This window comes from Carassius auratus, unplaced genomic scaffold (assembly GCF_003368295.1).
Source record: "Carassius auratus strain Wakin unplaced genomic scaffold, ASM336829v1 scaf_tig00214720, whole genome shotgun sequence".
In the NCBI taxonomy this organism is placed as follows: domain Eukaryota; kingdom Metazoa; phylum Chordata; class Actinopteri; order Cypriniformes; family Cyprinidae; genus Carassius; species Carassius auratus.
The window spans coordinates 469343-495267 of NW_020527781.1; the positions used below are offsets into that span (position 1 = coordinate 469343).

The window sequence follows — 25925 nt, forward strand, 5'->3', positions numbered from 1 at the left end:
CATTCTCCCTGAAATGTTCAACCACCCATTGTAGCAACAATGTCATCTTTCCCTGTAGAGACCTGTTGTGTGAATTATCTGTTTTTGCAATTAGTATATAGTTTGTTTTCAGTTGACTTATTTTATGAAAATAAAGATTTTTACTACAGCTCTTGCTGTAAGGCTTCTGTGGCTCGGTTATTAGTGAATTTTATTAACTGTGCAAAAGGTTGCGAGTTCAATTCCCAGAGAATATGCTGATATGTATAGCTGACAAATACCAAAAATTAAATGTTAAACTATTGTATACTACTTGTATACTATTGCAACTACATTCCAGTCAGCTCATAATAATGTGAATGCGAGATAAAATTTACTACACTGGCTCTCACATTGGGGCTTGTGGATTACCATGTAAAAATATATAGAAAATGTGAACAAAATGAACAATATGTTTTTTTCAGGGAACGTATATGGTTTCTTTATATTATATTATAATAAGCATTTGTTGATGCTATTGGACAATACTCTTTAAATTCAACATATTTAATTATATACAACTATTATATTAAATGTTTGGAATTTAACTGTGTTATATTTGTTCAGAGATTGTTTGTATAGTTATCTTAAATCCATAGAACACTATTACAACTCCTCTAACATTATCCCTCCCTAGTTTTACTTACCGAGACTCAATAAACCTTGTCCAGTAAACAATACCGGTAAGTAAACCAGCATCTAAGCTGCACTGTTCTTCATGTCCAGATTTATAGTGGTTCTCTCCTCGATCTATGGTTTTTCTATTGTCTAAGAAAAAAGGACATCATAATGGAAATTGATACGGCCATAGCTAACCTTAGTGCTTCTGAGATGGTAAAAGCTCTTTTTTTTTTTTCTAGCAAATGGTATGCAAACATATAATCAAACATAATCTTTAAAGTTTATTTGGGGCACAATGATAAGGCATAATAATCTTAATCACAAAGAAAATAATATTTATATAAAATAATAAATGAATAAATAAAACATTAACAAAAGATTTTAAAAAATCTAACAGAGACACATAAACAAAATTAGTTTCTAACATTTTTTTTTTTTTAAACGAATAGGCAATATTCTCATGGAAAAGTGTATAAGTGTTCATACACAGCGCAGATCATAAGGAGCGAGCGTGTTTTTTAAATAAAGTTTGAGGAAGCTTGATGATGACGTTGATCCGCGACCATGGTATGCTGTAGTCCGTTTATAGCCTACCGTTAGCATTTTATATCTGACGGCTTTATTTAGGCTTCAAAATGTATAAATTTTGGAGTAATTTGTAAAGATTATCTTAATAGAGAAACGTGTAAGGGTCATACCTCTTTGTTGAACACAGATCTTATTTTTTGCGATTTTCCAAAAGTCTATGGGGAAAATACATGGCTTTTCGATCGAGGGAACCCATGCGCCACTAATTTCCGGGTTGGACTACAAAGTGACGTCATCACTTCGGCACTCTATACAAATGATACATAATGATACATTATGTTCCTCCATTTGTTTGGTTTCTTCATATTCTCTAGTTTATTTTGCTGTGTTTATACTTAACCTGCATGTGGTTAGCAAACTGCTAAGAACTTGCTGTAACTTGAACTTAACAACATTTTTTTCACTTTCAAACAGTTGGTCTAAATCACAATATAAATCCAACAGAGTTGTGCTTTTCTGTATATGAAAAGCAATGGTGTTATGTTTAAAATGTTAAAAAGAGCTCAGCTGGAGGGTACTGTAAATCTTGTGGCTGAAAGCTTCTTAAAAAACATACCCACCAGGGAATTTCTTTATAGGTTAATTTTATCAATCAATCACCTTTATTTATATAGTGCTTTAAACAAAATACATTGCGTCAAAGCACTGAACAACATTCATTTGGAAAACAGTGTCTCAATAATGCAAAATGATAGTTAAAGGCAGTTCATCATTGAATTCAGTTATGTCATCTCTGTTCAGTTTAAATAGTGTCTGTTTTTATTTGCAATCAAGTCAATGATATCGCTGTAGATGAAGTGACCCCAACTAAGCAAGCCAGAGGCGACAGCGGCAAGGAACCGAAACTCCATCGGTGACAGAATGGAGAAAAAAACCTTGGGAGAAACCAGGCTCAGTTGGGGGGCCAGTTCTCCTCTGACCAGACGAAACCAGTAGTTCAATTCCAGGCTACAGCAAAGTCAGATTGTGCAGAAGAATCATCTGTTTCCTGTGGTCTTGTCCTGGTGCTCCTCTGAGACAAGGTCTTTACAGGGGATCTGTATCTGGGCTCTAGTTGTCCTTGTCTCCGCTGTCTTTCAGGGCAGTAGAGGTCCTTTCTAGGTGCTGATCCACAATCTGGTCTGGATACGTACTGGATCCGGGTGACTGCAGTGACCCTCTGATCTGGACACAGACTGGATCTGGAGGCTACGGTGACCTCGGAACAAGAGAGAAACAGACAAATATTAGCGTAGATGCCATTCTTCTAATGATGTAGAAAGTACGGTGTTATGTAAAGTGTTTCTGGTTCCGGTTTACCTAATTAATGCAGCCTAAAAATCCTTTAACGGATTTGGTTATTAAAAGCATATTAGTATGTTATGTGTATGCCAGGTTAAAGAGATGGGTCTTGAATCTAGACTTAAACTGCAAGAGTGTGTCTGCCTCCCGAACAATGTTAGGTAGGTTATTCCAGAGTTTAGGCGCCAAATAGGAAAAGGATCTCCCGCCGCAGTTGATTTTGATATTCTAGGTATTATCAAATTGCCTGAGTTTTGAGAACGTAGCAGACGTAGAGGAGTATAATGTAAAAGGAGCTCATTCAAATACTGAGGTGCTAAACCATTCAGGGCTTTATAAGTAATAAGCAATATTTTAAAATCTATACGATGTTTGATAGGGAGCCAGTGCAGTGTGGACAGGACCGGGCTAATATGGTCATACTTCCTGGTTCTAGTAAGAACTCTTGCTGCTGCATTTTGGAATAGCTGTAGTTTGTTTACTAAGCGTGCAGAACAACCACCCAATAAAGCATTACAATAATCTAACCTTGAAGTCATAAATGCATGGGTTAACATTTCTGCATTTGACATTGAGAGCATAGGCCGTAATTTAGATATATTTTTGAGATGGAAAAATGCAGTTTTACAAATGCTAGAAACGTGGCTTTCTAAGGAAAGATTGCGATCAAATAGCACACCTAGGTTCCTAACTGATGACGAAGAATTGACAGAGCAACCATCAAGTCTTAGACAGTGTTCTAGTTTATTATAAGCAGAGTTTTTAGGCCCTATGATTAACACCTCTGTTTTTTCTGAATTTAGCAGTAAGAAATTACTCGTCATCCAATTTTTTATATCGACTATGCATTCCATTAGTTTTTCAAATTGGTGTGTTTCATTTTGTATTAGCAGAAACACCCATGTTATACTGCTAAAGTATATATCCAATATGTTATCTTGTTTTGGAAGACACCCTTCCAAAACACCACTTATACACACATCTTAAACACGTGTTAATACCATTAATACATAGTGTTACTTAATGACTAAATCATGAAAACAATGGAAATCACTGATACAAATGTTGAGCCAAAACTGAAAGTGGACTTAAAATGGTAATTGCAATTGTTGCTAACTATAAATAATATTGAATGGAACAGGTGTTGGCTATGGTCCCATGGTTTCTTAGGATATATAAAGAACCTGCATTACCCTGCGTAACACACAACAAAATGGACAACGTAACCATTAATGTGTTAGACAGCAAAGACAATGTTGTCATGCTAACGGTACACATTTACTTAATGAACAAGAATATACAGGAAATAATTCTTGAGTGACACTGACCTCATCTACAATCTTCTCTCCAAACAGCTCTCCTCAGTGGCCCAGTGTGCTGCAAAGCTTCTCCAACCTCCTATTCCATGTCCCACTATCTCCACTAGGTTGCCGGGACCCCTAAACCTCAGTTTTGTGAAACCACCTCCACCATCCACCAGCCAGTGTCCCATTACTACCACTAGGTCTCCTGTACTACTTACCTCCACTGTCAAGGACCAAGCTCCTTCCACTCTGCAACCTGGTGCAGTGTGTGGAAACACTTCAGCATCCATTCAACCTTCATCCCCTTCCTTCCAGTCAGACAGGCATGAATCTCAAGGCATTGCATCAAATACTGTAAGGAAGATAAATGGCAAAATTACATAATTTTCTTTGTTGATTTGTTTGCTATTTCTCACCTTATCCCCTCCATCTTACAGAAATAACACGTACAATGACACTATTTCTACTGGACCTTACTAAAACTCATCAGCACCTTTATTTTCGGAAACAAAATGGCATTCTATAAAAAGATACAAAACTTATTCTCACTAAAGTGCTACAACTTGTCAAGTGAGAAATTTCGAGGAAAAAAAATAGCAAACATGTTAACTACTTATAAGAAAGTGAAAGACAGGCGCCGTGCAACTGGGGAAGGGAAGATCACCTGGGAGTACTATACAGTAAGTTGAAGACTGCTTTACTTTGTTTCTGAAATAACATTGTCATGTGTTACAAGACTGAAATATTGGTCATTTTCATTTTACATCCACCCCCACCAGCTAATGGATGAGTTATTTGGGTCTTCGGGGATCGGTACTGCACCATCTGGCACCATTCACTCCACACCTCTGGGTTTGGATAAGACCTCTTCCACAAGCAGGCCCACGTCTTCTCTTCAAGACCAGCCGGTAGGTGCTAGTATGGATGAACAGCCAGGAACTGCTACCATACAAAAATGCAAACATCACAAGAAGGCAAAGATGACCACAACCCTTACAATTCCTGGACACTTCTGAAGAGCATGTAGAGAGAAGAACTGCTGTGCTTGAGTCCCTGGTAAGGCCAGATCTGGAGAGATGGCGGCGACTTAAGAAGAGGCGGAGAAGGCCCTTCGAAAAAAAGATGGTGACCAGCTTGGGAACAAATGTGGAGAAGCTAAAAAAAAAAAAGGGGAAAAGAGCTAATTATGCATCTATTACAGAACCCACATGAACCCCAATAAAATTATAATCTAAAGATGTTATCTCTTTTGATTTACACCTTTCCCCAAAATGTCCTATGTTTTTTTTTCCCCAAATAACAATTTCTAATGACAAACTAATTTTGTTCAATAAAACAAATTTCTTTATTTCAACACAAAATCTGTTTGTTTGTTTGTTTTATCATTTGTTGAATAATTCTGAACATTAAAATCTTTACTTTTCATATTTTGTTTTGTATGTTAAGTATACACACAAGTTCTGGATCTGGCCACAAATCTGGTCTCTATAATGACATGCATTAGTGCTGTGGGGTTGCTGGGGGTATGGTTCATCATCAACACCATCACCTACCACAACAACTTGATTACTGGGCTATAAACAAAGATTATGCATAATGCAGCAGTCTGAGACTGCTGAGCTGACATTAGAAATGCTTCTCATTTGCAGGTAATGGAGCCTCCTTAACTTAGATTTTAGAATGCCAAATGCATGCTCAATGACCACACGAGCTGCATTGAGCTTTCTGTTAAAATATCTTTGCTTAGCAGACAAGTGGCCATTGTCTATATAAGGCCTCATAAGTGAAGGGTAGGCAGAATCCCCAATTATGTGCATTCCCTGTGGAACAAGTGAATGGAGGATCTTCAAGAACACGACAAACTTCTGTGAAGCGAAATGCTCTGGCATCATGCCAACTCCCAGGGTGACCCACACTAATGTGACAGAAGCGCCGCTGACTGTCACAAAACCCAGTTAAATTTACAGAATAAAACTGTTTCCTATTCATGTATGCTAGGGGATTATCACAGTGGGGTTTCATTATAGGAATGTGACACCCATCTACTGCACATACAGTGTTGGGGAAACCTGCTGTGTCAAACCCTAACTTTGACATCTCCAGCATTTGACCTCTGGGCCAGGATATGTGGTGGGCCATGTACGTGTTAATATTGTAACAAAACTCATACACCTACAGAACATCTCCTGACTTTCTCTTTCTCGCTCTCTCTGGTTCTCTATCACTCCCTCCCAGTGTTGAAATTAAGTTATAATTGCCTCATTACATTGTGATTAAATATGTTATTAATTAATTTTGGAAAGATATTTCATGTCTTTACTTGTCACTTTACTAAACACTTAACACTGCTACAGTTGAAGTTTGAAGCCGTGTTGGTAGTAAAAATTGTGATGGTAGTAAAATAGGTGGTAAAAAGGTAGTAAATTCAATTTAAGAATCTCTATATAAACCCTGCAGTCATATCCTGATCATCCAGACAGATTTGATGTGTATCCTCAGGTGTTGTGTACAGAGAGTTTTTATGGACGCTGTTACTGGGAGATTGAGTGGAGTGGTGATGATGGTGTGTATATAGCAGTGTCGTATAAGAGCATCAGCAGGAAGGGAGATGGTGATGAGCAATGGTTTGGATGTAATGATCAGTCCTGGAGTTTGATCTGCTGTCCTGTCAGATACTCATTCAGACACAATAAGATAGTGACTTGTCTCTCTGTGAAGCCCATCAGTCGTAGAATAGGAGTGTATGTGGATCACAGTGCAGGAACTCTGTCCTTCTACAGCGTTTCTGACACAGTGAGCCTCATCCACACAATCCAGACCACATTCACTCAGCCACTCTGTCCTGGGTTTAAAATGTATTATAAATCATCTGTGAAACTGTTTTGATAATTGACAGGAGATTCTACCAATAATGCTTTGAGCTGCATGATAAATCAGTAACAGTGAGGTGTTGGAGTCTCTTCTTCTCTCATAATTACATGAATACTGCAGCTGAACTTGTCAGTAAAAACAACTTAATAAATGAACAAAGTGTAATAAATCTTCATATAAACATTCTTTTGTGCTTTTATATTCATTTATTGATTTTTAATTGTTCTAATTATTTAATTATCATTTTATTATTCCATTTAATCATATGATAGCTTATAATAAGCATTTTAACTAATTAAATACTTATTTAATAGATTTTTTCTTTGATTAGTCATTTATATTATTGTTTTTTAATATTTAATATTTTCCCATTGTTGTTTATGATGTGTGTTTCAAGAGCCTTGTTGATGTGCCCATGTTATCCACCAGAGAGCAATCTTTTGAACTATTGTTTGTTTGCATTGAACTCCACCTTCCATCACCCTTTGTCTGGACTATCAACCCTCATTCCCCTCAGATGTAGGTGATTACCCTTTTAGCTCAACTGTATATATATACGATGCTGACTGAGTTTTGGAAGAATTGCTTTGTGTTTTTGCGGGTCTCCGATTTGTTTCACATTGTGTGATGTTTTTGCCCTTCTTAACTAGTTATGATTGATTATTCATATTTTCCCTTTGAGCTGATTTGCAACACCAACATAGTTCAATGATTCTGTGTTTCCTGTAACCTGTGATGAATCAAACATCAAATAAACCAAATTGGCAGGGAACAAAAAAACTGTGAGCCAAAATTATAACGACTAAAAGAACCAAAGACTTAAACTACTTCAGTTTGTGTGCACTGAATTTATTTACCTGAATGCGATATCTACCAATGGGAAAACACGGCTCCTTTCGCTAACTGTTGTTCATGCATTCATGAGAGAGTGACATTCCAGCAAATGATGAAGAGCAGTGGTTCCCAACCTTTTTCAACTCGTGGCCCACACAACCAAACACATATGTTTGCGCGGCCCACTGCAACAAAATAACCTGACCCCACTATTGTTGGGTTAATAACTTAGTGCTCAGAAGCTAGATTGTCAACAGTCTTTATTGAATGAACTGGCAATGAACAGAAAATAACTCGGGCTGGCACTGCTTGGCACAACTGCTGTTGTTCTGTAGCATATGCAGCAAAAATATCTAAGATAAATTGGCGGTTTATTCTTAAACCAATCAGCGAGCTCGAATAGTGGAAGCATACTTACAGTTTAATATTTATCTTTTGTTATTTAATTATATGAAATGATATTATGTTATGACTCAGACATTTTTACATATATGAACAATATTATTAATTCTTTTGATAGTAATTGGCGGCCCACCTGCAATACCATCGCGGCCCACAGATTGAAAACCACTGATGTAGATGTAGGATGAATAAGTACAGAATTAGGATTTGTAAAGAAAAATGTCAATATAAGACAAGACCAGACAGGTTTTTATTTGCTGTATACAAAACTTGTTTTTTTACAAGACTTGCGTACTCTCACCGAAGCTTATGCTACTCCTATGTCATCTCTGGATTATCACTCTATCGTAAATGTATAACAGTTTGCGGATGCTAGAGATTACAATGTATAAATATGCATACTTGTTCACAAAATTTAATTTCTTTGCTTCAGAAGGCCTTTATTAACAACCCCCCCCCCCACCACGGGCCCTTCGAAGCTTCGGTAATTTGGCATATAGGGAGGATTGCTTAAAAGGCAGTCATGTAAAATAGTGCAGCATAGTGTAAAAAATATGCAAGAAAGGAAGTTGTGGTTATGCTGCATGAATAGTGAGTTAGACTGAGACGAAGCCTTCTTGTGAACTGTGGGAACCTGAAGATAAGTTCAATATGTCAGAAGACAGAAAGTCACACACTGATTTCCGGTAACTAATGTTATCTTTACCCATCACGATGCCTATCATCTTTGCAAGACTAATGAGAAGAGTGCAAAAAGTAAAATATTTTAGCAAAGGGGTGAAAGGGAATAAAAAAAAAAAAACATGTTTTTTCCACAAGACTTGCATGTTAAACAGATATCTTTCGCTATAAATTGGTATAAAACACTTTATGGGAATAAATTACATCACATGCATCATGAAAATCATTTTGAAACCGAGAGAAAACATTAGTATAGATATTTCGTCACACTGTCAATGAACTGTGATTCCTGTTGCACTCTGTGCAACTCAGCAGATGCTGATGCTTTCATTTTAGAATTACAGCAACTGAATTAAATGTTTAGAGAATAAACACACACACACTTTTGGTGCCAAACATGGAGGAATTAGCCAATGCACAGATGTGAAAATAATATATGTGTATCTGTTTTTCTACTGCATAAGTGCTGTTGTGGTAAAAAACAGGTGCACTTTCTGTTGCAAAGAGTATAAGTGGTGTGAATGTTGAAGAGTGAGAAAGCCAAGTTGTGTGTTCCACCTAACATGATTCTACAACCTATGATGCATTTGTTTGCAAAGCTATTTTATCTATTTGTCTTTATTGATATGAAACTATCACAAATTTTCATATTAGCTACAAGAAATTGTTCTCGTGATGAAAGAGTTTAGCAAGTACACGGTCACTGACTGGTGTCAGCTACATGGACTCCATTGACAGCAGTCAGGATTTTTAGTTTGAAGAACTAAAGAGAGTTTTTTTCTGCTTGATTGAATTGATACAGCTAAGTATCATGGATGAAGAGCAGTGGTCGAATTGTTAAAAAAATTAGAAGGGGCAGTGTGGTAAATTCATTTGGCGGCGGCGGTGGGGGTGGGGGTTGACTTGTAAGTCATGAAGGCTACATGACTTTACAAACATTATTGTTACTTAAGTATACTTAACCGTGCATATAGATAATTTCATTGGGCGCACATGTGCCTGGCCCTAAGTTAGCTTCCGGTCTGTGTTTGTTTATCAAATGCAGTTAAAGTTAAGGTGATGAGTAGACTGAAGTTGGGCTCAGGTGGTTGTGCTGTGGGATGTGTTTCCCATACATTTATCTGTGGTGCTTACAAAACTGACCGATTTTCCAAAAGGCTTTGTTGAATTTAAAAATCTAAACGAGGTGCGGGAGTTTTGATATCACTGTATTTATGAAGGAAGACTAAGTTCTGCAGTGAAACCAGCTGTGTTAATGATAAGCTGTCTGCATTTGGCACATTTTGCACGTGTATTAATCGCATTTTAGATCATCTAAAAATTATCAACCAGGTTGAACAAGGGTCAACTGTGAGGCAAGGTGAAAAGGCACTAGATTTTTTTTCAGGAAAATCTTCATCCACAAAACAGGGCAACTAATAATGATATCGTTCTGATCATTATTTAAAACCATCTGGAGTGAGGTGGGTTCAAACATGCGGGAAGCAGGGGAGTAAAACATTTTCCCTTGGGAATGTTTAAGTTCTTAAGTACAGTACCTCCACAGGATACAAAACACAAAATAAAAATTGTAGTCATTTATTTGCCATCATCTTTCAGATGCTTTACAAAATATCACTGTGCATTTGATCTTTAATTTGGTTGATTTACTTATTTTCAGGAACTGCATTCTCAGTGTTTTTCAGATGAAGTACTACTTCATTATGGCAAAATGTCATTGCACATAATAAACAATAAATTTGATGTTTGTTTTTAGGTTTAATTAACATCCAATAAATGGATACATATTTAAAATAGACTACTGAGCAAGTAAATAGCATTTTTGTGATGTAACTTGTAAAAACTAGTATAGCTGTCCTTTTAAGACCTGCTTGTTTTTGGGAACACAAGTTTTTGTTATTGTCTCTACATTCAAACTTCCTGTGCTGACAGCTGAGGTGTGACAATAACCTCTAGCCGAGCAGCACACATCTATTTCCTTTTTTTTTGCAGTACAGGCTTGTACTCTTGGTATGGTGTGATGCTCTCAGCTCCTCTACAGTTGGTGCTTTATACACATATAGGGCTCTGGGTTAGGGTGGAAACTGATATGATGATGGGTTCTCAAACCCTTTCTTCAATTTATCGCATTTTGGTTTTCTTACCCCATCCCCAAATGGCTTCATTTCATTCCATTTATTATACGATTCCTTCTTACAGTAATCATCCTTTATGAAACAAAAACATATTGGAATATACTGCAAAATATAATGTAATGTATGACGTGATACATTCCCATATATGGAAAACTAGTACTTGTATTTTTCAATATACTGCAATACATGCATTGACCATGTATGGATATATATTCATACGAATATAAATATTTTACTATACAAAAATAGCATTACATATAATATTCAGTTATTTTCAAGCCCTATAAAACTTTTTGTAAGGGTATCCTTTTTGTGTACATACTGTATATTGCACATATATTTTCCTATATAAATATTAAAGTATGCACACGCAGCAGATTTCTAAATTTCTTCCTAGAATATTTTGCTTGTGACAGTTAACCTCATGAGACCCTATTATATTTAAGTGAATTTCTCTGAGACTATACATGCCATTATACAAACAAGGATTTCCTGTAAAGAGCACATTTAGGGATTTTCAGAGATACCAAAATGTTTGGCTGTTTCCCCATGACCACTCCCTCTCCTAGGTTTTCGAAAATGGCTGACATTAATTTAGTGACCAAATGTAACTTTCACAGTCCCTGTTCTGTACCTGCCCTCTCCACAAAATGGCCACCACTAAAGTCAGGACTGCCACGCCAGTGCCTCTGACTATCATAGATATCAAGCCAAAGTCTTCAGGCTGATTTCCAATGCAAAGGACCCACCACTGGTTTCAGCCAGAACAGCAGGCATTCTAAGGGACTCAGCACTGATCCTCACAGAGACTGTTCCTCTTTCCTCAGTGCTCCCTCTAATGGCTTTCACCATCAGAGTTTTTTTGCTACTCCTTGCCTGAGAATCCACTCCAGACCTTGAATACACTCTAGCTTCTCCTGAGGTGGCAGCTCCCGCAGCAGAATCTCCAGAGTCGGCAGTGGTCGTTTCTGAACTCTCTGCCTGTCATTTTATGGTCAAGGAGACCATCTGTGAATTCGCTGACTGTCCTTTCATGGCCAAGGATGCCATCTGTGAACTCTCTGCCTGCCTTGTTTTAATAATAAAAATAATAATTCTTTACATTTATTTAGACCTTTTCGGGGCACTCAAAGCACTTTACGTAGAAGGGGGATAATCTCCTCAACCACCACCAGTGTGTAGCATCCACCTGGAAGCAGCTTATTGGTGGAGAGGAGACGGAGTGATGAAGCCAATCAGCAGATATGGGGATAGTTAGGAGGCCATGATGGTCAGAGGCCAATGGGTGAATTTGGCCAGGATGCAGAGGTTACACCCCTACTGTTTTTTGAAAGGACGAAAGGATTTTTAAATGGCCACAGAGAGTCAGGGCCTTGGTTTAACATCTCATCCAAAAGCTTTTTGTCAGCATAGTGTCCCCATCACCACACTGGGGTGCTAGGACCGACACAGACCACAGGGTAAGCAGCCCCTGCTGGCCCCACTAACACCTCTTCCAGCAGCAATCTAGTTTTCCCATGAGGTCTCCCATCCAGGTACTGACTAGGCTTAGCCCTGCTTAAGCTTCAGTGGACAACCAGTCTTTGGCTGCAGGGTGATGTAGCTGCTGGCTGTTATAGCTATGATAGCTATAGAGGCCATTGTTAACCTCTCTGGGCTCTCTAATCCAGTTTTACCTCTTCCACCTTTGTCGTCTACACTATCAGTTTCACCTTGTTGGTCATCTGTTCCACCGTGGTCTTCAGCTCTACCATGGCTTCATACTCCACCGGCTCTGCCTCAGCTCCTTGTTCCTCCACTTCTACATGGACCGGGCCCTTTATTCCTCATTGTTTTGCCTCCGCTTCACCCCCGTCTTAGACGTTAGTCTATTCTGTTTGGAGCATCTGGAAGCCGCTCCTTTAAAGGTGCTGTATGTAGGATTGACACCAGGTAGTTGAACTATGTATTGCAGTCCAAATTCAAAATATTGGAGATGGGTTTTTTTCACCTGTCCCCTCCACCTCAATGCCAGTTTGACGACACCAACAGGAACGAGCACACTTGACTTTAAATGAACACTGTGTTTTCCGCCAACTGGCAACCCAGGGTGCCGAAATACAATTGGGTAAACTGGCAGTGGGCGGGTTTTACAAACCAAAACAGAGACTAGAATTCCGGCAAATGCACATTTTGAAAGGAGAATAAGAGACTGCAGCATTATTTTGTTGTTGTACTTAGCATGTTTCTTAAATATCTGAAAACATGTCATGCTATATTTATGCTTTAGTGGTGTCGAAAACAACATCCAGCACCTTTAACCCTTTATTGCGTACGATCACACCGGTGTGATCAGTCTTGGTTGTTCCCTGAAGTGTACGAACACACTGCTCTTCTCTCAGTTGACTGGAAAATGACTTGATTTTTATCTGTTATGAAACAGGACATTTATTCCATATAGTTGAGGACACTGGGACTAAAATTCTTTGTTACCTTAATGATCCACAGCTTTTTTTTTTGTTTAGTGGTTGTTTTGAGTCCCTTATCAGATAAGTTTCTGTCTAATATAAAACCCAGTTTTTTTTAGAGGAAGTAACAGAATCTCATAAATTACAATTTGCAACTAGACAGATGTACTATGTACAGTTTTTTGTCCAATAAATAATATCTGTGTCTGAATTTAATAGAAGAAAGGTATTTGTCATCCAGTCTTTTACATTTTTAACTCTGTTAACTTAGATAATTTAAAAGTTTCATCTGGTCTCATTGAGATATATAGTTGTGTAATATCTGCATAAAAGTGGAAACTAATCCCATATTTTCTAATAATATTAAGGGGGCAACTTGTATATTGAAAATAGCAGAGGACCTAGGACAGATCCTTGTGTCATTCCATATTTTACTGGTGATAAATGAGTTGACTACCCATTTAAATAGAGTTGTAGCGATCGGACAGATGGAATCTGAACCATCTTAAAGGATGTCCTTGAATACCTGTATAGTTTCGTAATCAATCTATGATTATGTCATGTAGTCGAAAGCAGCACTAAGATCAAGTAAAACTAGCAATGCGATGCATCCTTGATCTGACGCAAGTCATTTGTAATTTTAACAAGTGCAGTTTATGTTCTATGGTGGGGCCTGAAACCTGAAAACTTTATGTAAAAGGGTTCCTTATAGTTTAAAGCAGTGGTTGTCAAACCGCAGGCCGCATTTAGCCCATCACAAATTCAAATGCAGCCCACCATGCTGAATACAATTAAAAAATATATATATTTTCAGTTTTACAATTCATTTTAGTTTTTACATTAATTTAAAAATGTACTACACAAATATAAGCTATACATAAAAATATTTTGTTTTTCATTTATTCTTTTCAGACACAAACAGACCTGTACTTATGTAATTAATGTTACGCATTTAACTAACACTTAAAAGAGCACACTTCAAATAGTATTCAGCAGCCATTAGTACAGTATAATTGAGCCATCAGAATGGACACATTCGTTATTAAGGGAAAAAAAACTAAATGTAGAAAATGCCAGCGAAGAAACACATACAAACAAGAGTAGTCGCAGCAGTGAAGGAAGGAGAGTGCTGGTCTTTCAGCATCACCTTTCGGTTTGCCCGTCACTCACTTGAAGATATTTAGGCGAGTCAAGAACCGGTATTTAGGCTCACAAAACAGCTCATACTACGGTTTCAGCTATACTAAAATAGTTCAGTTTTGTATGTAATGACAAAGTGATTACATTTTGTTTAGTTTTTTTATTAAGTCAGTTTAGAAAAATATTTGGAGCATTTTTTGGTCATTAAATATAAGTTTTGTTTTTTAAGTAACGACCAAGCAGCCAACACAGACAGTGAGCTGATCATTGCCTATGTTTGATCAATTAAGCCTTCTCAAATCATCACGACTTGTTCAAGCATATAACAATGTTTTAATGTTAATCCTAGAAAAATATGCACTGTATGACGTTTTCGTTAACAAGGTTCGGGAGGAGCGCATCATATACTTAGCCTAATCAACACAGGTGGACCACAATCTAGTAATCAATCCCTCATTATACAGATCACTGTCTTTCCTCTATCCATTGACGGTTAATCAGCATTCGATTAGCTCTGTCTGTCATCCTATCACAGACCCAATCTTCCTTTCAACGAAGAGATCTGTACCAGGGATTTTTTCAGATCTACCACTTTTCCGGACCCACGATCACTCCTACCTCGCCAAACACGGCCGCTGAACACCATTAGGCGTTATCATGACAGCTGCTCTTCTCGCAAAGCCACACGTTGTGGCCAATAGACCGTGCGAAGCTGGCGCAAATTTTTGTAAAAAAGCAGCTCAAGAACCCTTTTGAAGCCCCGCCTTCTCGGTTTCTCATTCTCATAAAATAAAAAAAATAATAAATTCTCCAACTACCGGCAAGGCTCACCAATCAAATACAGTGACTATTGAATTCCCATCAGATTGCCTCCCAGTTGAGCAAACCTTGCCATTTCCGACAAACTACCGGAGCAGTTACCCGTCTGATGATGCAAGTATTTATATCCCGTCAGATGCCGCAAGAGCTGTCCCGGTCGAGTGGATGTTTCCCTCCAACTAACGGCATTGCTTACACGAACCTCCCAGCTAAACAAACTTAACTTCACCCTTACGGTTGTCAGGACTTACCCCATCTGGTGCCGCGAGTATTGAGCTCCGGCGAGAGCCTCCCGGCCACACAACTTACCTTTCCTTCTATGCCTGGAGAGGTTTACCCATTCGATAGCGCAAGTAGGAAGCTCCCATCGGATGTCGGCGAGAACCTCCCGGCTAGACAAACTTACTTTTTCCATTCTTCGACCAGCGAGGCTTATCCTTTCGATGTGTGTGCTCCTATCGGATGCCAGCGAGAACCTCCTGGCCAGACTACCTTTCCTTTCTCCTTACAGCCGCAAGCTGTCATTTCCACCATGCACTATCCAGATCCCGTGGGAGGTCGGCGAAAAACACCTTTTCCATTTCTACAGTCGTCTAGGCTTTCCCATCCGATGCTGTGAGTACAAGCTCCCATCGGATGTCGGCGAAAGCCCCATGGCCACCCAAACTTACCTCTTCCATCCTACGGCCTGCAATACTGACCCAGCCGATACAGCGAGTCTCATCCATCCGATGTCGTGAGTATTGACCTCCCGTCGGATGTCGTAAGAGTCTCCTTGTTGGTCAGCCTAAAAAGTTTTTAGCTGCCAAACCAAGAGTACCCAGACGTCCATCGTCCTGAGTCTTAATTTCCAGTTGTAGGCTTCATGGGCCCTCTCTGTCAGCCATTTGCCCTTCGGCCTCTGAATAGCAGGAGCTTATCAGCCAGTAGGGCCCGTACACTGACACCGTGACCTATTCCAGTCGAGGCAACTCCCGGTCGGGCTATACAATTACGCCGCTCCTCCTCATCGGCCGTTAGGACTCTTCTAACGCTCCTCATCGGCCGGTAGGACCATTCTAACCCCCGTTGAGCATCAGCTCGAGCCCTACCGACTGGGTGCCTCTAACCATATAGTCCAGGACCTGCAGCCGGTAGGGCCTACCTTCCCAACACTTAACCTGTTAGCCAGGACAAAGACGCCCTCGTCCTGAACTCCTTTCAACTTGCACGTGTCAGTGTTTATGAATAGATGAAATCAAACGGGACAAATTTAATCTTTACAATCTATGTATCATTATAAAGATCTAAGCCTCAAGTACACAAGTCAAGAACCGTTTCTGTCAGACGTGTCCGATTCGAGAACCGATGAACTGATGATACTGCACATGTGTGACCAACACAGAGAGCGTCTGAACCAAACTGATTCTTTTGGTGATTGATTCTAAACTGATTGCTGTGCTAATGATATGAGCACGGGTAAACCAAAGGCTTGAATGAAGGGCAATCATCGCCAATGATGCCATTACGTTGAGCGCAAAAGAACCGGTGAACCATTTTCTTCAATCTGTCTATTGAATCGAACTGTCCGAAAGAACTACTGGTGATCCGAAAACCAATGCAACCAGTTCTTGACTCGTGAACGAGTCATTATCTGGCTCGGCTCGGTGTTCATCTTCAGTTCTCTCTTCACAGCAGTTTAGTCAGTGTACTGTTTGAGTAAATGAATTACTCCAGGAAATTGGTTTGTTTGAACTCCGAGGGAGTGTCAGCCACATCAAAAAAGTTAACAGCTTAAGTTATTTGTGGATTAATGCGTTTTGGAGACGTGAACCATTTAAAACCCGGCAGCCATATCACCCTGGAGCCCAAGACTGGTTGCCCACTGAAGCTAAGCAGGGCTGAGCCTGGTCAGTACCTGGATGGGAGACCTCCTGAGAAAACTAGGTTGCTGCTGGAAGAGGTGCTAGTGAGGCCAGCAGGGGGTGCTCACCCTGTGGTCTGTGTGGGTCCTAGCACCCCAGTGTAGTGATGGGGACACTATACTGTCAACAAGCACCGTCCTTCGGATGAGACGTTAAACCGAGGTCCTGACTCTCTGTGGTCATTAAAAATCCCATGATGTCTTTCGGAAAGAGTAGAGGTGTGACCTCGTCATCCTGGCTAAATTCGCCCATTGGCCTCTGACCATCATGGCTTTCTAACAATCCCCATGTCTACTGATTGGCTTCATCACTCTGTCTCCTCTCCACCAGTAAGCTGGTGTGTGGTGGGCGTTCTGGCGCAATATGGCTGCCGTCGCATCATCCAGGTGGATGCTGCACACTGGTGGTGGATGAGGAGATACCCCCTGTCTATGCAAAGCGCTTTGAGTGTCTAGAAAAGCGCTATATAAATGTAAAGAATTATTATTATTATTAAAACGATTCAGTTCGATTTGGTGAACTGGTTCAAAAGGTCCGGTTACATCGAATGATTCGTTCGCGAACCAGATATGACAAACTGCTTTGTTTTGAACTCTTTCAAAATTGACACGGAAAAGAAGACGATGCTGAATAAATTCATTGTTTTTGCTATTTTTAGAACAAAATGTATTTTTGATGCTTCAAAATATTCTAACGGACCCTCTGATGTCACATGGACTACTTTGATGATGTTTTTCTTACCTTTCTGGACATGAACCGTACACACAGTTTCAATGGAGGGACTGAGAGCTCTCGGACTCGAAAATATCTTAAACTGTGTTCCAAAGATAAATTGAGGTATTAATGGTTTGGAACGAGATGAGGTTGAGTTATTAAACCGGTTGTTCCGGTTGAGCGAACGCTGGCGTGTCTGACAGCCGCTGCTCTCTGGACGTTACTCACCGAGCTCTGGATTTTACCGCTCTGGACTTGACTTTGTTTTTGAGCATTTTTATTTGTTTTCTTACTTTTGTGTGTGTGCAAAACATCAAAGACCTACAAACGGACTTGGTCGTGCTGTATCACCTGCCAAACACGAGCTCTCGCCACCATTCAGCGCCGCGGGCTGTTCTCCCGTCTTCCGTAAGTTAGTTAACACTTTCTTTCGGTTTATTGGTTGTCAGTCGTACGCTAGTTTGGCGGAGGTGGTCTTCGAAAGGGCTGCCTTTTCCATAGACATGCGTCATAAAGTGGCTTAGTTGTCTGGTGTGCTGGCTAACGTGGTTTTAAAATCTGGCTGAGTATATGCGGCTGTAGGATGTTTTGCCCTTTGATGCTCGTTGTGGGTTTTTTATACGTTTTTACTGATTTTTGCGCAGCATCCCAGGTCTTTTTATTGCCTTCTGGCGTGTGGAATTCTAATATGCTCTTTTACTCGTCCCTGGATCTTCATAATCTAAAACCCAAAGTGCGGTTACATCTGCCAGTCAGTCTCTACAATCACTGTGTTGCTCTTGGAATTGCTCGCCGGCCTCGCTATATACACCAGGGTTCTCGTCGCAATCAGTGTATAAACAACGCTTCTAGAACTTCATCTGATGGATGTATTATACCGGTCGTCTGGTCTTCTTCTCGCCGACTGCGTACTAATAATACACGTCATGAGGATAGAAACGCTCATGTAGTGAATCTCCGTCATCCGAAATATGTCTCACCAGGTGTTACGCCAGGCATTACCTCATCCTCAACGACAGTTAAAATGACTCTAGTAAATGCTAGATCATTGTCTAATAAATCTTTTATCCTAAATTACTTTTTTACCTCTCATTCCTTGGATTTTTTTATTCGTGACTGAAACATGGTTAAAGAATGGAGAACACTCAGCTCTTGGTGAACTATCCCGTTCAGACTGCTCTTTCTACAGTACATCTAGGCCAAGTGGACATGGTGGCGGCTTAGCAACAATTTTTAGGAACTCATTTAAATGCAGACTTCTGCCTGTAGATGACTTTTCTAGCTTTGAGGCACAGCTCTTAAAAATTGATCTAAATGGCCCCATACTCTGTGTATTGGTGTATAGACCTCCTAAAGTCAATTAAACTTTTATTCACGAGTTTTCTGAGTTTCTGTCCAATCAAGTGTCTCGCTATGACAGGCTAATGGTGTTGGGTGATTTTAACATTCATGTCTGTTGTCCATCAAAACCTTTGGTCAAAAATTTTATGAGCCTTATGGACTCACTCAGTTTTATACAGTCAGTCTCTAGCCCTACACACTCCTTAGGCCATACACTGGATCTTGTTTTGACTCGTGGTTTTTCTGTGCACATCTGTGAAGTAGCTGATGCTGGCATTTCTGACCATTTCCCTGTAGTGTTTGAGCCTGTTATTTCAATTGTAAAGCCTTCAAATTCTCTGCCTATACATTATTCACATGCGTTTCATGCTACGACTGCATTTGAATTTTCCGAGTCTTATTCCAAGCTCATTTCAAACTCTACTGTCAATTCTTTATCAGTCTGTACGGATACTGAACAACTGGTTGAAATTTTCAACTCCGCCTGTTGTACTGCTCTCAATACAGTTGCTCCACTTAAACGTAAAAACCGTAAGGCTATAACTAGTCCTCAGCCCTGATTAAATGCAGCTACTCGTACTCTCAGACAAGAGTGCAGAAGGGCTGAGCTCAGGTGGAAAAAGGATGGCCTCCAAGTCTCTTATCAAATTTTAAAAGACCGCTTAGTTGCCTATCAAAAATCTGTTCATGAGGCAATATCTAATTACTTCTCACACATAATTGCAAAAAATGCAAATAGGCCAAAAGTACTTTTTAAAACCATAAATTCAGTTCTTAATCCTGTTGCTTTTTCAGTTCCTGTTGTCAATCCTGAGACATGCACACAATTTTCAGAATTTTTCATTCAGAAGATACAGGATATTAGATCGCATCTCCCTTCACCTGACATAGACAAAGACAAATTTCAATTAGTCCTTCCATCTAGTAGCTTTACTACTTTTGAACCAGTTTCCTTAGCTGAATTACGTAAAATAATTTTTCAGATGAAACTTACATTCTGTCAATCAGATGTTCTGCCTGCTCGTCTGTTTAGAGAGGTTTTAGATACAATCAGCCCCACCCTCTTAACTATAATAAACAGCTCCTTAATAAACGCTGTATTTCCAGAAAGCTTTAAACATGCTATCGTACAGCCTTTATTGAAAGGATCTCATCTAGACCCTACCGTGCATAACAACTACAGGCCTATCTCTAAACTCTGTTTCATCTCAAAGGTTTTGGAAAAAGTTGCTCTTTTACAGTTTGGCTCCTATCTGGATACTTTTAATATTCTAGACCCATTTCGGTCCGGTTTTAGAGCATTGCACAGCACTGAATCAGCATTGCTGAAGGTCACGAATGACATTCTGCTGTCTATCGATTCTGGGTCTTCTGCCATCCTGATTCTTTTAGATTTGAGTGCCGCATTTGACACTATCGATCACGACATTCTTTTAAATCGTCTTCAGTGCGTTGTTGGAGTCCAGGGCCAAGCTTTGCAGTGGTTCACCTCATACCTAAAGGGGAGAACTTTCTCTGTGAATATTGGGTCATTCACTTCTCCCGCCATGCCTATTCAATGCGGTGTTCCGCAGGGATCCATTTTTGGCCCTCTTTTATTCTCCCTCTACATGCTCCCTTTAGCCTCAATATTCCGGAAATATAATATAAATTATCACTGTTATGCTTACGACCTTCAATTATATCTTCCAATCAAATATGCCAACGACCTTTCCTTAGACCGTCTGTTCTCATGTCTAAATGAAGTTAAATCCTGGATGTCAAATAACTCACTGCAACTAAATGAAAATAAAACCGAAGTGCTTCTACTGGTTCCTGCTGCTACCAACAACTCTTGTCAAAACACAGTTAGGTTTTTTAAGTAATAATTTGCACAATCATGCCAAAAATCTTGGTGTCTACTTTGACCCTCTTTTTCAATTTGACAAGCACATAAATGCAGTTGTGAAGAGTAGCTTTTTCCAACTTAGATCTGTAGCAAAAGTAAAACACTTTCTTTCTAGAAAAGACCTTGAAGTAGTGATTCATGCACTAATTTCCTCTCGACTAGACTACTGCAATTCGCTCTACATTGGCCTACCTCAATCTACACTTTCCTGTTTACAGATGGTTCAAAACTCGGCAGCTAGATTGCTGACAGGAACTAGAAAAAGAGACCATATCTCCCTGTCCTTGCCTCATTGCATTGGGTTCCCATAAAATTTAGAATAGATTTTAAGATCCTTCTTTTTGCATACAAAGCATTGCATAACTCGGCCCCGGATTACATTTCTGATCTTGTAAAACCTTACACAGCTGTTAGGCAATTAAGATCTGGAGATCAGTTACTTTTATAGGTTCCTCGTTCTCGCTGCAAATCAAAAGGTGATCGAGCTTTCTCTGTAGCTGCCCCAAAGCTCTGGAATGGTCTACCCTTGAGTATTAGGGCTTCTCCATCACTGGATGTTTTTAAAACTAGCCTAAAGACATATTTTAATACCTTAGCTTTTGAGTGATACTGATTATGTATTTATATTATGTTATTCTTTTTATGTATACATAGTTGGTGTTTTATGTATAATTTGTCTGTTGTATATGATATTTGCTTTTATCTCCACTCTTTTCTATTTTAAATCATGTTTTACTGTAAAGCACTTTGGATCAGCTACAGTTGTGTTCAATTTGTGCTATATAAATAAACTTTGACTTGACTTTGACTTGACTTATTAATTACATAATTTTTGGGTGAACCAACCCTTTAATAAATTGGTATGCTCATAATATCCTACTTTATTTACTATCCTAATTGCTCTTTTTTGTATTGTACTTAGTGTTTGTAGGGTGGTTTTGGAGGTGTTGCTCCCTACTTCAACCCAATAGTTTAAATATGGCAATACAGGTGAACTATGCAGAATATAAAGTGCTTTCAGATTCAATACATCCCTTGCTTTCGTAATTACTCCAATACTCCATGTTAGGGAAGTCGTGGCCTAATGGTTAGAGCGTTGGACTCCCAATCGAAGGGTTGTGAGTTCGAGTCTCGGGCCGGATGGAATTGTGGGTGGGGGTAGTGCATGAACAGCTCTCTCTCCACCTTCGATACCACGACTTAGGTGCCCTTGAGCAAGGCATCAAACCCCCAACTGCTCCCCGGGCGCCACAGCATAAATGGCTGCCCACTGCTCCGGCTGTGTGTGTTCACAGTGTGTGTGTGTGTTCACTGCTCTGTGTGTGTGCATTTCGGATGGATTAAATGCAGAGCATGAATTCTGAGTATGGGTCACCATACTTGGCTGAATGTCACTTTCACTTTTTTTTTTTCACTTTTACTTTTTACGTTTAATGTGGGGTTTCCAACAGATATATTCTTTCTATTTCAACATTATTAATAATTACTATTTTCTTGTGTATCACTCTAGGCAACTAGTGGTGGAGGTTAGTAGTGGTTCAGACCTCTTGGAACTTCTGGATCATGACCACCCTGATGCTGATCTTTCAGTGCGATGGCCTTATGAACCTGCAGTTACGCTGTAGCGTGTAAGGCGGAGGCAGCTTCTCCACAGGCTGTTTAAGCATCACTGGCCAGAATAGTACCTACAGACCTGAGAGGGGGGAGGCATGGTTTGCCCTGCCAGGTGGAGGTGGTACTGAGAGGTCTCCTTCAGATGCAGTAATTAACATCTGATCATTAGGAGGAGTCCCAAAGGATGCCACTGGTACGCTCTTTGAAGAGGTCCCAACCGCATTCTTTTGGCGGCTTAACTGGTTGCAAAACGCTAGAGGAGTGATGGTTTGCCACCACTGTAACCACTGTAAGCTGTAATTGGCACATTATATTTCTCAAAAACAAGGCGGCACAATCACTTCATTGTATGTAGAGTTTACAATTTACACACCTCTCTCCTCTCTTTCTCTCTCAACATGGCCATATTTGAGAAAATTTTTCATCACTGGATATAGCTGCCGGTCATTTAACATTTCTATCGTGAAACGTATTACTAAATGTTGACTAATGATTGACTAAATGATTTGTAGCGTCATCTTACCTCCCTCTCTTTAACGTTAAACTGATCCTTTGCGCTTTGCTTCTGTGAACAGTATACCCCGCCTACTTTGATTTGATTGGCCATCTCAGTCATTTTGACATTGACGAGCGCTGTCTACTATGTGCAGCGTTTGTAGGCGCATTTGGTGACTAGTGTAAGTAAATTCTCACACTTTAATAGTATTTATGGCTCCTAACAGGCTGTGAGACTGAAAAGTTATTACCTCAAAATGTACCTCAGTTTTCCCTATTGCTCGCGTGCCAGCAATTATTCCTCTGCATGCCACAGTTGGAACGCGTGCCGTAGGTTGCCGACCCCTGCACAAAAATATCTCTAAATTCTTAGGATCTTTATTACATTTTAGTTTACTTCTTGTAAGATTGAGACCATTGTACCAGTCACACTTCAAATCAAGACATTTAAAATAATACCAAACATGACTGTAAATATCACATGCATTCATGCAGAACATTATACTTTGCTATTGAGCACTCTGGGTGAGCTGAGTGAAAGGGAGGAAGTGAGGGAAAATGTTTCTCACACCTTCTCACAGTGAGATGTGAAAACAGATGCTGCCACTGTGTTAAAACACTGTGTATGTATTGTCCTGATCTCCGAAGATAAGTGTCTGAGGTTAATCTTCAAACAGTTTCCTGAGAACTAATCTTTCAAAATAACAAGCCAGAATTGAATGAGTGTGGATGTTCATGTCTGAATGCCATCCTTCTGATTATCATATCATATCTGAATGAGTGTGGATGTTCATGTCTGAATGCCATCCTTCTGATTATCATATCATATCTAAAGAAAGCAGAAAGCAGGTTTCAACTTGTTTAACTGAAGTGGAAGAAATTTCAGAGCTGCTGTTTAACATTTTCAGAGGAGGAAATAGAAAGATCTGCAAATATAATTTGAGGTGAGTGATTCATCTTTCTTTAGGTGCTTTCACGTTTGAGTGCCATCTTAAGATGTGTTGTTGGTCACTTTATGCTTCTGAGTCTTTAATGCTGTGCTCAAATAATTTTGCTGATTTTATTTAAAGCTCTTTATGCCATGATCAAACAAACAGGTGTTTCTTTGTCAGTGAAACATAGAAAGCTGCACATTGTGATATAATCGTCACAGAGTGAAATTGTTGTTTCTTATTTTATTGTTTTTAGTGGATCTGTGATTGCAGTATTTCTTTTCATGTGTCTGCAGACAGTTTTGATGAATTACTGTGTCTATAGTATGAGCTCATTAACTCATTTAATAGAACAAGCAACTTTTTAGACCTCAATAAAACTTTTATACAAAATTATACAAATATAAACACCTTTCAATATTGAAAACTTCCATTGTGAATGGAAAAGTAGGACCAAAGAGCTTTATATCATATCAAATACATAATGAATTCACACATAATCTGTAAATATAGTAAATAGAAATACCAGAAACAGTAGGATCATATTCATGGTTTACTTACGTCTTCTTTCCATTTCACTACATTCACGATGTTTCACTATGTTGAGCAGCTGTGCATTTAAACTGCAGTAAAACTGCATTTGAGTAAAGTACACTAGTGTACAGCTGCAGGTCATTGTAGTAGAATTATCTTAGATTTCACAGAGACGAACAAGAAAGGAAATGCCGCCTTTCAGCTCAGACTCCAGCTGCACAAACTATCACAGACTCCTAGAAATTATTTTAAACACAAGAACACACAGCAGAGCTTCACTGTTCACCCTCATAATCAACCAGTGGCATTAACTGTTTGAACTTTAAATTCAAACAAATTATTATTGTGTAAAATGTATTTTAAAATACGTATTTTGAAATATATAATCCTATTTGTTATTTAATTATTTAAGTCTCCTATTTAAAAGTAGGAAAATAGACACGCTATAGATGTATATAATTATATATAATATCTAGCTGTTGATAATACACATTTTAAAATAGTAAAAAAAAAAAAAGACCCATTTCGAATGTTCATGCTTTTCTTCTCTTTCTGCACCCAGTCTCTGTGGTGGAACAGTTATGAAGTATCTTTTCTGTTCTTTTAATTACTTTCCAGCATTTCAGAAATAAATATTTATGCAAATTACACCGAAGTACAATGTTATTTTATGGTGTCCGGGAGTGCTAAAAATGGGTTTAAACACTGAATTTTGAATCAATTTCTTCTTGTAAACTCAGAAATGTGGATTGGATGGCAATTAAATTACCACACACCCTTGGTGTTTGTCAAAAAACAGTAGGTAATTCGCCCAAGGGTTTTTATGGGAGTGGTGAGGTGAGAGACAAACACAGACATCCTGGATTTGGATGGCATTAAAATCACCAACTATCCCTGTAAATGATGAAAGTCACTTACGTAACCCTGAAAAACTATTACCATCCAAATAGGGCCATACTCTTCCCCCAAGTTTCTGTCTCACCTTTGATTTTGTAATTTGATTAATCTGTTTCTCATTAATTTTCCTCATATGCCTCCTTATTTAAAGGGTTAATACACCCAAACATTTTAATTCTGTCATTAATTACTCACCCTCGTTCGTTTCAAACCCATAAGAGTTGCTGTCTTCAGCCATTTTGAAGAATACCCTAGAACGTAATCAATGTAATCAGATTTGTTTCCGTTTTGTAAGTTCTAGTCTGCCCTAAGTTCTAGTCAGTTCCCTTGTCTGGCATTGGGTTAATATTAATATTTATACCTTCTAAATGTACCATTATTGATAATTTCCAATTTTTTCAAATCAGCTTACTCTGTTCTGTGGGACTCAATAAAAGAGATGAAGCAGCCAGAAGAAGCAGTAGG

General features: G+C 39.1%; 1 protein-coding gene and 2 long non-coding RNA genes across 5 annotated transcripts in view; 2 read left to right on the forward strand and 1 right to left on the reverse strand.

Moving 5' to 3' along the window:
• Positions 1-3311: 3311 nt before the first annotated feature.
• Positions 3312-25772, reverse strand: LOC113092861 (uncharacterized). Of its 2 annotated transcripts, none has more exons than XR_003287637.1 (4): positions 25656-25772; positions 23349-23442; positions 4810-4967; positions 3312-4164 (listed from the first exon to the last, which is right to left on the reverse strand). It is a non-coding gene; the product is annotated as an uncharacterized LOC113092861 (long non-coding RNA). The 2 variants fall into 2 exon arrangements; XR_003287636.1 differs by lacking the exon at positions 25656-25772 and adding an exon at positions 24591-24901.
• On the forward strand, positions 4026-4981 carry LOC113092862 (uncharacterized). The gene is made up of 3 exons (XR_003287638.1): positions 4026-4166; positions 4250-4492; positions 4592-4981. It is a non-coding gene; the product is annotated as an uncharacterized LOC113092862 (long non-coding RNA).
• The window catches only part of LOC113092848 (NACHT, LRR and PYD domains-containing protein 3-like), a 44277-nt gene continuing 42026 nt past the window's right edge, over positions 23675-25925 (forward strand). For both annotated transcript variants that reach the window (XM_026258612.1, XM_026258613.1), the window contains exon 1: positions 23675-24041. The gene's annotated coding sequence lies outside the window, so the exon portion shown is untranslated. The remainder of the gene's footprint in view (positions 24042-25925) is intronic.